Raw genomic sequence first — 15,530 nt, forward strand, 5'->3', positions numbered from 1 at the left:
AATTTTGTTTCACTTAAATTCAGGTCTTAACATCTGAGAGATGGAGAGAACTGTGGCGGATTCTAGCTCTGGCCCCATCATCGACTCTAACCGAGTGACTTAACCTCTTTGGAACTCTGTTTCCTTATCTTGCTTCAATAAGAAAAGGAAAAATGAGACTTTTTTAAGGCTCAAAAAAATTCAGGGAGAGCCACTCTGCGAATCCTTTGGTTGCTCGGGGGTGTATAAGATTAGCCTCCTAATAACAATTTTTTGGCAGAGTTCCTCAGCCAACTTAACTGAATAAATAGCTCAATGATGTGGTAACGTGGGGGTAAAGTCATGGTGGCCAGAGAAAGTATAGGGCAGCTGCCAAGAAAAACACAAATTTATAAAGGCAGTACTGACCCTAAGCCATACTGGTAGGACAGAATTATTACTCCTCTTCATGCAACTTAACTTTCATAATACTCTTCAGTGTTGGGAGGTTAGCTTGGCAGATGTCCAAGAAGAACAGAGCCAGCTTTTAAGGTATTGGAATTCCCAAAAGGTAGAGCAGAGGAAAGGTGAGATCCCAGGGTCAGAAATACCCCAGAAATAATACTACATCACGGATGCATTTACACCATGGACAAGCGAACTTCTCTCTGAATCACCTACTTAGGGCTGCCTTTCTGAAGATAAGACTGTTGGAAGGTACGCTGTATTCTAATGTGGGATTCCGTTGGTTAGGACCTTACTGACTGAAGAAACCTCTCCCAAGGCACAAGCATCCTGTCTCCTATTCTCTTCTCCATTTGCATGTTAATATCTCCAGAGCGCAGGGGCCAAGAAGACTTTGTAAAAATCAAAGTCTTGGATTCTAAGGATATGGCAGGATGAATTTGAAAAATATAATTTATTATTTCTCTTTCCCCAAGCATTGGGGCCATTCATTCCTCCATTGGCTGAACAGGGTTGGGCCAAAATGGGCAGAAACAGCAACAACTTAGATTTATTGAGACTTTCCTAGGTTCCTGGCCTTGTTCTGACCCCTTTACACCTAATCTCCTCAACGACCTTATGAGAAGAGCTCTATTATTATGTCCATTTCGCTGACAGGGAAACTGAGGCACTGAAAGTATAAATAACTTACCCAAGATCAAAGCTCTGGGACAGGTGGAGCTCTGAGATTTGATGTTCAGCTTTTGCCTTCCAAACTAGGTTTATCGCGGAGAAAATGGTTATGAAAACAAAAGCATTCGGTTTTGTCAGGGAGGGAAGATTCTTCCTCTACACTCATGGTCTTCCAGCTGGACTAAGAATTAACTTTATATGAAACAAGTTTACAGGAGGGAAAAACCCAAAGTTTTATTACGTGTGCGCTGAGGCCCGCTGGTGGACTCAAGGACTCGAGGTTTATTTTATAGCTTTCTTGACTTTCAAGTCCCTATCTCTGGTGATAAGGATGTCTTTTTACTTCTTCGTACAAGGAGGGTATTTTTCATATGGAGATTAATTTGCTGCTTTCAGTAGGGGTTTGGGGCACAGAGAAGGGTCTGAGTGTCCCTGCACCCGTTGTTGCCCAAGTAGCTTTAATTCAAAATAATCAATATGCCTTTGTGGCAGCCTGCCCTGGGCCCCTACAATTTGCAAGTGCTTGGCTTAAAAAAAAAAAGAAACCTGTTTGTTGAGTTATAACATTCGCACATACACAAAATGCACAAATGAACACTATAGATCGGTGAGGCCTCGCAAAGTGAATAGTCCCATGGAAACAGTACCCAGAAATCTTCCCTCTGTCCTCCTCCAATTTCTGCCCCTCGCCAGTGGTTTGACTTTTAAAAGCAGTCAATCTGTTTTTGCATGTTTTGGAACTTCTTATAATTGGAATCATACACTGCGTACTTTGTGTGTGTGTGTGTGTGTGTGTGTGTGTGTGTGTGCTGTGTACTTTGTGTGTGTGTGTGTGTGTGTGTGTGTGTGTGTGTGTGTTTGGCTTCTTTCCCTCATATTTTTATGGTGAAATCCACTCATATCATGGTGTTGTGTCAATGATGTATGGTATTCTATATACACATACAAAAATGCATTTATCCATATTACTACTTTTTTAAATTTTTTAACGCTTATTTATTTTTTGAGAGAGAAAGATAGAGTGCCAGTGAGGGAGGTGCAGAGAGAGAGGGAGACACAGAATCTGAAGCAGGCTCCAGCCTCTGAGCCATCAGCACAGAGCTCGACGCGGGGCTCGAACTCACGAGCCGTGAGATCATGACCTGAGCCGAAGTCAGATGCTTAACCGACTGAGGCACCCAGGGGACCCTGTCCGTTTACTGTTGATTGACATTTGGGTTGTTTCCAGTTTGGGGCTGGAGTGAATAGTGCCACTATGACTATTCTTGGGCGTTCTCTTTTGGTGGACCTAAGGACACATTTTGTTGAAAATACATCTAGGAATGGAAGTGCTGGCCTACATGTTAATACCTGTGTTCACCTTTATAGATATTGCTCAGCTGTTTTCCAAAGTAATCAAAGCACTTTCTACACCTGCTAGATGTATGTGAGCATTCTAGTTCCTCTACATCCTCACCAACAGCTGTCTTTTCATTTTAGCCATTATAGAGGGCAAGACTGGCTATACAGTTTGTGGAAACCAGTGAAAAATGAAAATGTGGAACTTCTTATTTAAAATTATCAGGGGGCCACCTGGGTGGCTCGGTTGGTTAAGTGTCGGACTCTTGATTTCTGCTCAGGTCAGTATCTCACGGTTCATGGGTTTGAGCCCCCCATCGGGCTCTGAGAGACAGTGCAGAGCCTGCTTGGGATTCTCTGTCTCCCTCTCTCTCTGCCTCTCCCCTGCTTGTGCCCTCTATCTCTCTCTCTCAAAATAAATAAACTTAAAAAATAAATAAAATAAAATTATTAGGAATTTCAAGGCAGTGAGAGCAAAGCAGTAAACCAAGTGCAGGGTCCTTTTAAGGGCAAGCTCTCTGTGACCTCACAGGTCGCCTGCTCAGGAAGCCATTCCAGGTAATATTAATTACATTTCTTTGATGATGAATGAAATCGAACACATTTTCATGTGCTTATTAGCCACCTTGATATCTTCTTTTAAGAATAGCCTATTCAATCCATTTGCCTATCTGATTTTTTTTAATTTTGCCTTTTGAAAAATTAATTTGTAGAAACTGATCGTACTTCCTGTATATGAGGTTTTCATTAGACCTGGATATGGGGATGTGGATATTTCTTGGATACGTGGTCTTGTTACACATAAAAATATAAGCCTTTGTGTTTGTGTGTATATCGATTCCCTCTCCCACTCTGTGGCTCATCTTTATGCTTTTCATGGTGACTTTTTTGAATGAGTTATTAATTTTAAGGTATTTTAACTTATATATTCTTTCTTTTGTGATTAGCAATTTTATATCATACTTGAGAAATCTTTGCTTATTCCAAATTCATGAAGACATTATTTTCTATTTTCTTCCAAAAGCTTTATTATTTTACCTTTCCACATTCCAATCTAAAACTTTATCTGGAACTGATTTTTGTCTGTGGTCGGAGAAAGATTTGTTTTTATCGGTACATATGACTATCTAATGACTTTTTATCTGGCATGACTTTTTGAAAAGACCATCTTTTGCCCTTTGGCATCGCAGTAATACCTTTGTCATCTTTGGGCAATTATATGTGGGACTCTTTCTAGATTTTCTATTCTTTTCCCTCAGTCTCTTTGCTACCCTCCTACCAATACCAGCCTGTCGTAAAAATAGGCCTCAATATTTGGCAGGGTAAGTCTTCCATATTTATTCATTTTCTCTAAGATTGCCTTGTTTATTCTTGGCCCAGTGTATTTCCATGTAGATTTCAGAATCAATTTGGTGTTTGACTTGGGATTATATTCAATCTGTAGATCTATCTGAGGAGAACGACATGTCTACAACATGTTATGTCCCTTCATTTATGTCTTCGATTTCTCTCAATAAAATTTTATGTTTTAATGTAGCAGTCTTAGATATTGGTCATTAGGTTTATTTGTAGGTACTTGATTTTTTTATGCTGTTGTTAGTGGTAATGTCTTTAAGTTCATTTTTTATTTGTTGGTGGCAAGCATATAGAAATTCAACTGCACTGGCTATAGTATCCTGTACAATGTTGAGTAGAAATTTGGTTTTGTCTTTGTCTCATTCCTGACCTCATGGGGAAAGCTTTCAATATTTTACCATTAATTATGTTGTTTTGCTATTGGCTTTTTAGGTATTCTTTACAAATTAAGAAAGTTTCACTTTATTCCTAGTTTGCTGAGGATTTTTTTATCATAAATTTGTTTTACATTTTATTAAACCTTTTCTATACCTTTAAGATGATCATGTGATTTTTTTCCTCTTTTTTTCTATTAGCGTGTAAATTACGTGGATTCATATGCAAATGTTAAACTACACATATACTCTTGCAATAAACCCAACTTGGTGATAGTGTATTACCTTTATTATATAATATTAGATTCCGATAGGTAATATTTTGCTCTTTTTCCAGTTATGTCTAGGAGAGAAAGTAGTCTGTAATTTTTTGTTGTTATAAATTCCATGTCGGATTTTGGTTTTAAGGTTATTGTGATCTCCTAACAAGAGGTGAGAAGCTCTGTAGAAGAGCAGCTGTAAGACTGGTCTCTTTGCTTCTTAACTGTTTGGAAGAATAAATTGGTGAAGCCAACTTGGGCTAAAACAAAGTTTTCTTAATGAGAAGGACTTTTATAACTGATTTACTTTTATTATATAGGATTGTTTAGGTTTTTAATTTATTCTTCTGTTTTTTTCTAACTCGTGTTTTTCAGTAAATTTGTTCATTGTATTATATTGTCAAATCTGTTTAGAGTGGTTCATAAGATACTGTTAGTGTCTTTCTAATGTCTATAGTAATGTCCCCCTTTTAAGTCCTGATTTGATCATTTGTGTTTTTTCCTCTTATTTTCTTAATTTGATAGAAGTTTATCACTTTATTAATCTTTTTAAAACCAACATTTGAGGGGCGCCTGGGTGGCGCAGTCGGTTAAGCGTCCGACTTCGGCCAGGTCACGATCTCGCGGTCCGTGAGTTCGAGCCCCACGTCGGGCTCTGGGCTGATGGCTCGGAGCCTGGAGCTTGCTTCTGATTCTGTGTCTCCCTCTCTCTCTGCCCCTCCCCCGTTCATGCTCTGTCTCTCTCTGTCCCACAAATAAATAAACGTTGAAAAAAAAAATTTAAAAAAAAAAAAAAAAAAAAAAAAACCAACATTTGACTGTTAAGTTTTTTCTACTATATTTTTGCTTTCTGCTTCTTTAGTTTTTTTGTTTGTTTGTTTGTTTGTTTGTTTTAATTTCCTCCCCTCTACTTTCTTTGGGTTTAATTTGTTTTGTCAGCTTTTTTTTTTTTTCTTTAATGTTTATTTTTGAGAAAGAGAGTGCAGGCAGGGGAGGGGCAGAGGGGTGGGTACAGAGGATCCAAAGTGGGCTCTGTGCTGACAGCAGAGAGCCTGATGCAGGACTTGAACTCACGAGCTCTGAGATCATGATCTGAACTGAAGTTGGACCCTTAGTTGACTGAACCACGAAGGTGCTGCTTATCAGCTTTTTGATATGAAAACTTAGATCACTGGTTGTTAGCCGTTCTATAGTACTTATTAAGATAATATATATCCCTAAACACTCTTCTTAGCTATATCCTGAAAATTTTAATGCATATTGTTTTTATTATCTTTCCATTAAAACTATTTTCTAGTTTCTATTGTGGTACTTTTTTGTTTCATGTGTTATTTAAAAGGTATCATTTGATTTCTAAGCAGTTGGGCATTTTTTTCTTTTTTACTTCTCTTTTTTCTTTTAAAAAGACTTTTTACAACCTTAACTTCCACTGTGGTTGGAGATTATATTCTATATTAGTTCAGTCATTTGAAATTTCTTTATGACCTAACATATGGCCAATTTTAGTAAACATTCCATGTATAGTTGAAAAGAATATATGTTCTGTGGCTGTCTGGTACAGTATACTATGTACTTCCATTAAGTCAAGTTTATTCATTACTTTATTCACACTTCTATATCCATACCAAATTTTTGTCTGCTTGTTCTATTTGTTATCAAAATATATACATTGAAGTCTCCTGTGAAGATGTTCTTTCTCCCTTGCAGGTAATGCCTATCATGGTTCACATCTGTTGAAATATTTGCCCTACCTAGGGAAATAGCCAGATAAATAGCCGTGCTTAGCAGTAAAGAGGAAGACCGAAGAACAATAAAATGGTGGTAATGGCCAGGGGTGGAGCCTACATTCCTCAAATCCTTCCCTGACTAATTTGCTTTGAGCTGGACTCCTCAGGACACTGGACATCCATTTCTCTGTCTGCCTTAGGCACTCTACCTTGCATGTAGTTACATTTGCTAAATATCTGATGAAAAGCCCACACGTGTTTATTCTAAAGGAAAAGTTGAATTATCACCAGTCCATTTCCATTTCCAAATTCCTTCTTACAAAACACTTCTGTTGTCTTCTACTTCCAGACATGTTTGTGGAAAGCTTATTTAACCCTCCTTCCCTTCTTTCCTCTTTCCCTCCTTCCCTCCCTCTCTCCCTTCCTTCTTTCCTTTCCTTTCTTTTATAGGGAAGTGAATATAGAACTTAAGCTATAAGAATCAATGGTAGAATAAAACTTACATTCAGCATCTGTAAGAGGAAAAGGTGAAACCATTTCAGTGGTTTCCAACTTGGTTACTCTTGAGTGTTTAGGGCTCCATAGATTTAAAAATAATGGTCATTGAGCTCTTGTGATTGTATCTGATGGAAATTATAATAAAACAACACAGGTTAATAGCAATTTCACTTTTATTTGGGGAGCAGGAAACTGCAAGTGTTAGAAACCTCATCCAACTTGCTAAAGCAAAGAAGTTAATTTATTGATTCCCTTGACTAAGCAGTGTCACAACAGACTGTCTTCACACCCATCAAAATCGAGGTGTTCAAATGACGTCATTAGGGCTCCAGCCTAGGGTGATCAACCATTCCAGTTAGTCTGGGATACTGAAATCCCCCATCTTGGGAAACTCCTTAGTTTGGAGAAAACTGGAGCATTTGGTCACCATTCCCCTCTCTTCATCTGTCTGTGGTGGTTGTTGGTTTTATTCTCATGTAAGTTGATAGCAAAGATGATCACTGGCAGCTCTTGACTTGCACAATTATTACCACTTGTAACCCCAGAAAAGAAAGGGCACCTGTATCCTAATAAATTCCGACAACTTTCTGGGGATCACTCTGATTTGTCTGCCTTGAGTTAAATGACCTCTCCAAACCAATTATTGGGCCAGGGGAATCAGGTCCTCAGGTGGCCAGCCTGGAGTGGGAGAAGTAAGCCATGTGTTTGGCTGCCTATCATGTAAGATGGAGTAATTCCCAGAAAGAAAGGGGCTAAAAATACAAAAATAAGAGATATCCGTTATACTGAGCCACTTACTGAGTGTATACTCCATGCCAAGAACTTACGATGTGATTTTTACTGAATAAATGTCTGGAAGGTAAAATCTTTTAAATAACAGAGAATGGGTAAAATCTTTTAAATAACATCTTTATTCAAAGATGCCTCATTGGTGGAAAACTGAATTTGACCCTGACTCACAGAGCTGTAAGAGAAAGCTAGAAGTGAATCCACAAATCGCCAATTAGTCCCTTTAAACAGAGGCCCGTCTAGCACTTCTGTCCAACTCCTATGTAAAGGATCAGGGCACTGGGATCTTCCTTTGTATTTTGATAGAGAAGCTACCACATCATGCAAATCAAAGAAGACAAAATGCCAATGTGATCCACCACACGGAAATAGTTTTAAAGCTTCCCAAGGGCCATCTGCCTGAATATTTTTCTCACTTGCTTATAGGCCCCTTGATACTTAAAATTACACTCACAGAGTTAGAAATTAAGCCTAAAAACACAATTAGCTTTAAGGGAGAGAGGACCCTTAGGTTGAAAGTCAAACTAAGGTCTGCATGACTGGTTCTCATCTGTCAAAGCTAGTTTGGCTTGGGGCTGTCAGTGAGGTAGCATTGGAGGGGATGTAGCCGAGAAATATGGGGAAGGAGTCGAAAGAACTTGGAAAACAAGAGCCTGGGTTGAAGCCAGACAAAAGCAGAAGCAAAGTCATAAGCAGTTCACAGGCTCAAGGACCGGGGCTCCCCAGATCTTTGGAAGGTGTGGTCCTTTTGTTGTTTTCTCACATCAAGGAGGCTCTCTGATGATTAGCATCCAGATCTAGCAATAAGAAATTCTGATTCTGGAGAATAGGGCAGTTACAAGAAAGAGAGACATGTTGTGATCCATCCTGGGGAAGAAAGGTCTACAGAAACCCCTCCAGATGCCCATGATGCCACCAGCCCTGCAGAGGCATGCCTCTAGCTCCCCCCAGTAGCCCGGAAAGTCAACAGCTCTTAGATCATCACAAAACGGGACCAGGGACTGCACGAGTGACTTCATGTTTGGCTCGCTTGGTGGCCTGGTCGTGGCTCAATCATTTTACACAATGTAGGGGTTCATACACATTTCCTAGGGGGCTTAGGGTGTTGGTCCAAGGTTGAGTAAAAAACAAACAAACAAACAAGAACGCCCTACAGCAACACTATTTGGATTTGGTCTTATTAATTGTGAGATTTTCTTTACGTTTTTGGTCAAATGACAGCTTTGCAGTGAAGCATTCACTGAACGCTTGATTGAAAATTGTAGCACTCCACACCCAACTTCCTCTATCCCTCTGCCCAGCTTTATTTGTCTCAATAGCATTGATTTCTGCCTTCTAACGTACTAGATAGTCCATTTGTTTGTTGACTTCCCCAAAGGAGTGTACAGTCCATGAAAACAGAGATCTTTGGGGACTTTGTTCCTTGCTCTATGCCCAGAACTTAACACAGTGCTTGGCCTCTAATACATGGCCAGAAAATATTTGTTAAATGAGCGAATGAAATCAATTTATACATGCAAAGCATTTAGAAAAGTATCCAGCACATATTCAGCATTCAAAAATGTTAGTTTTTACTATGTTCCTTGTTATGTTTGGAGTTAACACAGTAGAAATACTTGTTCTGCGTCATAATGTTAAAGCAAATGGAAATGGAAAATGGAAATTCTTTTCATGGGTTTTAGAAAATAAGGCCAACACTCTGTCCTTAATGCTCTCTGCTGTTCCTATCTTTATCTCCTCTAGGTGCAGATCACTTTGTTCTTGTTTAGCCTTGATCTCTGATGTATACTGTCCATAGGGAAGGCAAGTTTCTAGGTAGATATATAGAGAAACTCCATAAAGGCAATAATGGCTTTTTTTTTTTGTTATGAGTATTAAGGACATCAGTAAATGACCCATAAATCAATTTCAACAAGGAGGGCTCCAGGTTTTGTTGGTGCCTTAAGATATTTGCTAAAGTCAGGGTACATTAGGAACCAGATAGTGAAATGGACTTATGCACTCTGTTAACCGGACCTGACACCTTCTTCCTTCTAAACCTTATCTTCATTCATTGTCTCCCTGGCTGGTTAGTGATTATTGGGTACCATGTGAATCCTGCTTTATACACCAAGGGGCTCTTTAGAGGCCTGAGATATCTTTTCTTCCCCCATGAACGCTTCTCTCAAAGGCAAACACAGGGAGAAATCAGGATGTTAAAGTTTTGCTCTCATCCACCACTTTAAAAATTAGCAAACTGCTTCACAGATGTGATCTTTGCCAGGTCTCTCCGAAGTAGATGGTGACAGGAGGTGAGGTACTAAGGGAGGGGTCCAAAGGCTCTTAACAATGATCAAAAAGGCTCTTAACAATGATCAATGATCAATGATCACTGCCTAACAGGCAGTGGGAATATCTGAGAGAGGTTCCTAGTGGGGAGGAAGTGTCCAAGACTCATAATGGGGTGGAAAGTGCCATGGCAGGTGACAGACATTAAGAAGAAAGGACTTCTTCTCTGAAGAAAAACTGGGAAAGATGACCCAGAGTGGTAGCAGTTGAACAGCATCATGGGGCTTTTTGGAGCACAAACCCTGCTCCCTCCCCAGGTGATGATTTCATGGGGGGCCGAAAGGGGGTCTCAAGGATGGAATTGAGGTCAGAGCCTGTATTTGTCTTACACTTGTTGGTCCTGCTGGGCTCCTGCCCATCTTCTGTGGGTACACGTGACCTCCTCTGTGGAAACTAAGGCCTTGGTCCAGGAGTAAGATGGGGCTGAGAATAACTCTGTGGAGCCAGTGCCCTATTGTGGAGGAAGGAAGGTGAGAGACCATGGCTCAATTACTCAATCATGTATTTGCACATATTTTCAGGGCACTGGGCTCGGTGCTGGCGATAACAATAACAATAATAAGGTAATGACTATATGTGCCAGGACTGGGCGAAGTGCCTCCCTTGATTAGTTTATTAATTGTCCCAATAATCCGATGAAGTAGACACATTATTCACATTATACTGCTGGGAAAATTGAGGCTTGGGGAAGTCAAGCAACTAGCCCAAATTCAAACATCTAGTGAGTATAGATGTAGGATTGAAATCCAAGTCTGTCTGACTCCTGGTCCTCTCTCTGCTTTTAACCACCATAAAGATTTGGGTGGATCCCAGCACATATGTACATACACGTAGTGAAATGGTTACTATAGTCAATCGAGTTAATGTGTCATCTCCTCATATAACCTTTCTGGGTATGATGGGAGCATCTGAAATCTACTTCCTTATCAAATTTCCAGTATTCAATACAGTATTCTTTTTTTTTTTTTAAGTTTATTTATTTATCTTGAGGGGGGTCACACACGTGAGTGAGCAAGGGTGGGGCAGAGAGAGGGGGAGAGAGAGAATCCCAAGCAGGCTCCACACCGCCAGCACAGAGCCCAGTGCAGGGCTTGATCACGACCTGAGCAGAAACCAAGAGTCAGAAGCTTAACTGACTGAGCCACCCAGGCGGCCCTCAATACAATATTCTTAACTGTAGTCACCATGCTTGCTATGCATTAGATCTCGAGACTTATTCATTCTATATAACTGCAACTTTGCACCCTTTGGCCAATATCTGCCCCCCGCCCCATTTTCCCCACCTCCCTACCCCTGGTAACTACCATTCTGTTCTTTCTTTCTATGTACAGTATTCAACATTTTTAGGTTTCACATATAAGTAAGATCAGGAAGCATTTTTCATAATAACAAAAAACTGGAAACATTTCAATGCCCATCAACTGGTGAATTGATCAACAAGATGTGGAGTATCCATGCAGTGAAATACTACTCAGCAAGAAAAAGGTAGGATATGTGCAACAACATTGATGTACCTCAAACATGTTATGCTAAGTGAAAAAGCCAGATACAAAGACTACTTATAGGATTGCATTAACAGAAAACTTCTAGAAAAGGAAAAGTTACAGAGACAGAAAGATCTGTGGTTGCCTGTAGCCAGGGATGGGAGCAGGATGGAACGCAAATGAGTACAAGAGAACTTCTGGGTGATTGAAGTATTTTTTTTATTTTTATTTTTTTACACTTATTTGTTTTTGAGTGACAGAGCACAAGTGGGGGAGGGGCATAGAGAGAATGAGACACAGAATCTGAAACAGGCTCCAGGCTCTGAGCTGTCAGCACAGAGCCCTACGCGGGGCTCAAACACACGGACCGTGAGATCATGACCTGAGCCGAAGTCAGATGCTTAACTGACTCAGCCACCCAGACGCCCCAGGTGATTGAAGTATTTTAAGCTAGACTGTGGGGCACGATTATATACATTTACTAAAATTCACTGGAACATCCATTTACAACCAATCAATCTTATGGTATGTAAATTAAAGTTGTAAAAAAAGAAAAGAAAAGAAAAAATGATTCCAAAAAGTTCTAAAGGGAACAATTTATAATACTTGAGTTTGGGCTATCATTTCCCCTTTGCCCCACTTCTGGAAATAGATGTCTTCCCTTACAGATTAATTCTGTGAGAGAACAGAGAGGTCACAGAACAGGTCTTTGACCTGTGTGCTCATGCTTTCTGTCTCACCCTTTTGGTGCTAATAATAACGTGGCCGAAACTAAGGGAAGCTTCCCTGAATTTCAATAGCTTGTGTTCTGAGCTTTCTTTTAAATCATAAGCATAGAAAAAGAATTAAATAATGTCATGCTAACCAAAAATATGTTTGCTAACCTATACATAATGTAGACAATGTTCCTAAACTACGGAAGTGACTCCGGATCTGTAAAAGTAGCCTTTAATCCAAACAGACATTGGCGCCAGGTTGGAGGGACTTGTCACTGAGTAGATACAACAGTCAAAAGTCTTTCATCTCCAGGTTGGTGTATTTCTAAGTGTGATTCCTGGGCCACCTGCAAGAGACCCACCTTTTAAAAATCAACTCCTGTGTTTCAATCTGTCAATAACAGATTCCCGAGCCGCACTGAAATTCACAAATCAGGTATGGACTGATCTTTGATGTCTGGTAGGGGGTAAGGAGTAACATTCAGTCTCTGCGTTTTTAACAAGCTCCTTGGGCATTTTTAATGAACATTAAAATTTAACAACTCTTGACCCCTAATTTTCTTTATTTGTGAAATGAGGTAATTGAACTGAAATTATTTCTAAAAACTTTTGGACCCTGTTAGTGTCTTTTCCTTTTACCCATATGGTTTACCTTTTTTTTTTTTTTTTTTTAAGCCCCTAATTTTTCTCTGATTAGATTTTTTAAATTGTATACATTTACTTGTAAAGGGCTGGAACATTCTCACCATGACTTCATCCTTCACTCTGAAAGGCCCCCTTTGTAATCATTGTCAATACATCAGTTGATCAGTATGTGTTTTGGGGCTTTCTAGAAGTCTCTTCTCTTTTCTACCTTCAGGGCAGGAGCATGAGCTTTGCACTTATCAACGAGTGCTGGTGAGAGTGTGGTTATGTAGGGAGCAGACCAAGGGTTCAGATCCCATTCACTCCAGCCAGTGGACTTGGTCATCCAGATCCTGTAGCTACTCCCTTACCTATAATTCAAGGGGCCCTAGAGTAGGGTTAGAGTGTGGCCACTAGAGTCCACAGGCCTGGGTTCAAATCCTGACTTGCCATGAACCGTCTCAGACAAGCTCTTAGACTTCTCTGTCACTGTTCCTCGTCTGTAAAATGAAGAGAAGAGTATCCCTACCTTGTAGGGTCTTTATGAGGATTAGGTTAATATTTGTAAAACGCTTGGAATTGTACCTGGCATATAGTAAGTCCTGTGTAATTGTTTGTTAAATAAATGTACTTGTTTGAATTGATTTTAGGCATAAGTTTCCCGTGGGACAGTTTTGAGGTGTCAGGGCAGTGGCTTGGAACATGTGCGAGGCACAAATGTTTGCTTTTGGGTTTCGGTATTACGGGTCTTAACCCAGCCGGATAGGCATCTCCAAAGCTCTGTTCCGAGGAGACCCAGAGTTACACAGCGTGCACGTGGATGTGTGTGTTCGTGTGCATGTGTGTGTTTAAATGGGGAAAATACACAGTAAACAAGTAAGTGTGCAGTGAGCTGGCTAATCTCAGAGAGTGGTGTTACGAAGTAAACAGAACAGAGTAATGGGATAACCAAAAGATGTTGGCCTTGTTGAATTGTTCCCTTTGTGGCTGTGGCTGTCCCATCCCTCTTCAAACCTACCAACCTCAGCCTACTACCCCGCTCACCCCAAGACTGGACAGCCAGGGCCAAACAAGTGCACACGTGGAGCCTCATCGCCACCCTCGATTTGATCCACGCCTAAGGGTCACGTGGGCCAATTTCCCACATCCCGTGCTTCTCTGTATTTAAAAGCCTCAAATGACTGCAGTGACAACCTCGTGAAAAATTTTCCATGAACTTCAGACTAAAACCTTCCCTTATTTAATTTCACCTTAATTGCATCAATTAGGCTCCTTTTATGTTTGCTCAAGAATCTTTTGTTTATTTCACTCAGCTCTGCGCAACAGCTGCCAAATGGAGCCTTTGTTCTGAGGGCCTTTTCTAATGTCTTCACGCCGATCCTGTTTGTTTTCCTCAGCGGCAGCTCCTAACAAACCTGAAAACGTGTGGCCATTAAGCCTCCAAAGGCAAGCTCAGTTGCCAGCTGCCATTTACCCACATTCGGTTCCTGGAATGAAAAAGGATACCTTTCTTCTGTCCTTCGGAAGGGAGCTATTTTGGGTTATGTGGGCAAAGGTGTCAGAAGCGCTCAGATAACCTGGGTATTCGTCATATTCTCACTATCTGACCATCACCCAGGCTTCAGCCCCCTCCCCCACCCCCAAGCCACTTTTGCTCTTTAAGGATACAGAGATCTCACATTTTGTCTCCCTGCCCGCACTGTCATTCCAATTCACCCCAGTTTCTGGAGCTGTCAGAAGCGGATGATTCTGAAATAAATATGATCATCCCACACCTTCGCTCCATGCTTAAACCTTTCCGTGGCTTCTCACGTAATATTATTAAGGGTAAATTGCTCAGCCTTTAGCTTGCTGCTCCCAGTCCTTTATGCTCAATTTTGTAGTCCCAGCTTCAATTCGTAGCACCCGCTGAGAAAGCTTGTCCGAAAGATAGCTCCCTTTTATCAGATTTCTTCTCTCCTTCTGTATGCAAGCCATTCCCCCGTTAAGGGAAGGAGCTATTTCTCCACTCCCTTTGGATCTAGGCTGGCTGTAGTGACATGTTTGATGATTAGAATACAGAAAAATGAGGTTCTAGAACTTCCAAAGCTAGATCATAAGAAGTTTCGCAGCTTTCACTTGGGTCTCTTGGGGCACTCACTCTTGAAATATTTCTCTGGCTGCCATGTAAAAAGCCCAGCTACCCTGAGTTCACCTTGTCACGAGAAGACCGGACCACGTGGAGTGCCCTGGATAAGGAGAGAGAGAAGCCAAGGAACAGAAGGCATCAGAGATGTCAATGAAGAAGCCATCTTGGAAATGGATCATCAGCCTCACTTGCCCCAGTACGCCAGTGAATGAGATAGGAACCATCCAGCCAAATCCTTTCACATTCCTTACCCGCAAAATTACAAAATCGTTGGTTTAAACCACTAAGTTTGGGGGTAATTTGTTATATAGCAATATATAACCAGAAAATCACTGCTTCAATTTGTCCAGACCTTGAAGTCTGTTCAAGGCTACGATGCCTATTCCCATCCACTGTCCTTGTACCCGCTACTTTCTGTAGCTGAAGTACCCTTCCCGCTCCTCTGCATGGCTCGTTTGCTTTTTCCTGGAGAACCTAAGTAGCACTATCTTCGCCTAGACCTTTTTGTAACCTTCCTAGTCTGTGTACAGTGGTTCCCCTCTAAGATTCATTCACCAAATATTTATTAAGCCCCTCGTATGTGTCAGACACTGAGGGTTCCACAGTGAAACATAACCCCAGGACGCTCCGTGCTTTCCTCTTCTATGTCAAGGACTCTGCATTCTGTTGCAATGGCTTCTACCTTTGATAATGAACAACCCCCAGGTAGAGGTTCTGTGTTTCTCTCTCCACATCCTGAGGATCTGGCGCAGTGCTTTTCTGTAGTAGGTGCTCAGTAGATTCCAACCAAATGAGCAAATTAACTGTGACCTT

At 40.8% G+C, this 15,530-nt stretch overlaps 1 long non-coding RNA gene across 1 annotated transcript in view; it reads left to right on the plus strand.

The window, feature by feature from the left end:
• Window positions 1-15,530, plus strand: part of LOC123380565 — a 29,248-nt gene that overhangs the window by 3,376 nt on the left and 10,342 nt on the right. The window contains exons 3-4 of the long non-coding RNA XR_006586507.1: window positions 11,097-11,250; window positions 12,279-12,401. This is a non-coding gene — a long non-coding RNA (uncharacterized LOC123380565). The remainder of the gene's footprint in view (window positions 1-11,096; window positions 11,251-12,278; window positions 12,402-15,530) is intronic.

Source organism: Felis catus, chromosome D1, assembly GCF_018350175.1.
Source record: "Felis catus isolate Fca126 chromosome D1, F.catus_Fca126_mat1.0, whole genome shotgun sequence".
NCBI classification, from domain to species: Eukaryota; Metazoa; Chordata; class Mammalia; order Carnivora; family Felidae; genus Felis; species Felis catus.